Source organism: Adiantum capillus-veneris, chromosome 15 (genome assembly GCF_014529385.1).
Source record: "Adiantum capillus-veneris isolate H3 chromosome 15, ASM1452938v2, whole genome shotgun sequence".
Classification (NCBI taxonomy): Eukaryota; Viridiplantae; Streptophyta; class Polypodiopsida; order Polypodiales; family Pteridaceae; genus Adiantum; species Adiantum capillus-veneris.
The window spans coordinates 66,880,715-66,883,501 of NC_140945.1; the positions used below are offsets into that span (position 1 = coordinate 66,880,715).

The 2,787-nt window shown below is 38.8% G+C and overlaps 1 pseudogene; it reads left to right on the forward strand.

The window, feature by feature from the left end:
• Nucleotides 1–1,321: 1,321 nt before the first annotated feature.
• LOC147440821 (pentatricopeptide repeat-containing protein At1g50270-like) lies at nucleotides 1,322–2,171 on the forward strand (annotated as a pseudogene).
• Nucleotides 2,172–2,787: the final 616 nt, after the last annotated feature.

The window sequence follows — 2,787 nt, forward strand, 5'->3', positions numbered from 1 at the left end:
ATAAATTATGTAGAATATGGTTATAACATCATTGGAGTGATCTTCCATGTGCGAAAATACACAATTAGTGTACATAGTCTTCTATGTTTTCCAAAGTTGTTGACATGTAAATACGTTGTGGAGTTACGGTCAAGGATGCGACTTGATTTTGGGTTTTGAATCATTTTGGATGATTGTTTTAGTGTTTTGGTCATGTAAATAAATGGGGCACATCAAGGTTGTGGGTTTCTAGCTTAGTACGTTGATCTTGGGTATCCGTGACCGTAATATGAGTATCAACAAAAGATGATGAGGATAAACATTTGTGGGTACTTTTGGGATTATATGAGAAGCTTCGTCTCGGTTGCTCTGGGGAGTATCTCAAAAAAGGAAAAAAGGGGGCCATACTAAAAAAGAGAAGGCTCCAAGAAGTTGGAGAGGCAATCTTCATTGCTATCTATGACAAGGAAGGAGCGGTTGGGGGAATAAAAGCTATGTGTGGGATTGTTGGCCCACTGGATTTTGTTCTGCACAATCCACTTCTATATATATATATATATATATATATATATATATATATATATATATATATATAAGGTCTATAGGGGATGGAAAAGGGGGATTGAGGGAGTTTCACGTTTGAACAGGTTTTCACTAAGGAAAAAAGGGAGATTAACATCAAGAAGTAGATGTAGATTGCTGTATACTTTTGGTTTTGTTTGCAAACTTCTACAGCCTGAAGATTACTATTGGCTTTATTTCTGTTTCACAACAGCTAGCAAACCTTAGCTTACTCTCTCTTTGGCCAAGACTCTCTCAGCAACAACAGCTCTCACAACCAAGGACCTCGTGTCTTCCTGACTAGCACACACAAATTCTCGACATTTCTGGAGAGCCCGACACGAAGGATCTGGGGTGGGAGCGATGACAACTACAATAGGAGAAGATGTTCGAGACTAGATTCAATTAAAACATGGGCAAAGTTGGGATGAATTTCAAGTAGCTCTCAAACGTGAATATTCTTATGAGATTTTGGAGCAAGATCTCCAGTTTCAATTGCATGATTCAATGAGTTCTTTTGATGTCTTGGAGAAGATTCACAGTGCCATCCCAGATGATTGACTTAATGATCCGATTGTTGAAATTTTTCAGGTCACACTAGAGTATACAATTCATAAGCCTTTTCTACAAACACTTGACACTACACCAAATAAGTGTGTACTATAGCAGAAAAAGCAGGTGCAATCAGTAGATGAGGGCATAGTCGATGACATATATGGGAAGCCATATAATGTATACATGGTTGACATCAACTAGACTATATATCTATGAGTATAGAAACATGCAAGTTTCCGAGGATGTTCAAAAGCCTGTGTTCAAAGTTCCTGAGCTATGCCAAGGTAGATTGCAAAACCAAGCTAAAGAGGGTTTGAATCATGAGGGTATTCCAAATGCAGTATATGAGTTTGATATACAATTTATAAGCTTTCTGGTCAAAGATGAATGCAAGTTAATAGATGCCAAGTTAGTGTGTACACCTTTTGATGCAATAGGAATCAATGTGGGTTATGAGGTAAATAAGATACTTCTGATACCTTTTGATCCAGGTGGAATCCAAATCCAAGATAAGAGGCCTAAAAGATACGACAATTGGTCAATTACTGGGCTGATTTTGGAGATTTTGAAAGTTTATGCAGGGTTGCTTGAGGTGGATGCCTTTATTGGCATCTCCCTTGTAGATATGTTTGTCAAGTGTACTCCACTTATGCATGCATAGAAAGTGTTTTTTAGTATTCATAATCAAATTGTGGCTCAGCAAAATGCGCTCATAACTGTATTTGTGAAGTGTGGTCATGTTGGGAAAGCATTCTAAATTTTCAAGAAAATGCCTATGAGGGGCATCTCTTCAAATGTTCTAACCTTCACTTATGTTCTGAAAGCTTCTAGCAGCATCAAATGATAGAAAAGGGACTTAAAGTTCATGATTATGTATTGAAATTTTGTTTACTCTATCATGATATGATTGTGGGCACTACTCTGGTGGATATGTACACCAAGTGTAGCTCACTTGAAGATGCACAAAAAAAATCTTTAACAGACTTGGAGATTGAAATGTGGTATCATGGACTGATTTGATCGGAGGATATGCAAAGATTGGGTAGTGTAAGGAGGCTCTAGATTGTTCTGTGTAGATGCAACGTGGGTCTCTCTTCCCAAATGCTGTAACTTTTGCTTGCATCTTGAGAGCATGTGGTAGTCTAGGAGCCTTAGTGGAGGGTTGAGCAATCCACGCTCAGATTGTGGAAAGCGGTTTTAGCAGAGAGCATTCTTGTCACTGCATTGCTAGACACGCACAGTAAATATGGCATGCTCGAAAGATCACTAGAAGTGTTTGAGGAAATGCCAGGTCAAGATATAGTAGCATGGATGGGCTGATTGCAAGGTATGCTTGAATGGACTTGATCAGGACGTTTTTAACTTGCTTGGAGCTTATGCAACATGAGGGCTTCTTACCAGATGGAGTGATTTTTTCATGTCTATTCAAAGCTCGTGGCAGACCAGTATGCTGTACCGACTCGAGTTGAGGCATAATAATACACACCACATTAGTTGAAGTGTGTGCCAAACAAGGCCTGCGTGTAAACACTCAGCAAAAGTTTGACAACCTTCGAGCTAGGGACACTGTTTCTTGCAATGTGCTGATTAGCAAATGTGTCAAACATGGAGAGAGAAAATTTGCAGTGAAGCATCTCAACATGAAGGCATTTCTATAAGATGTGTCACTTATGTTTGATTTATGAAATCTTC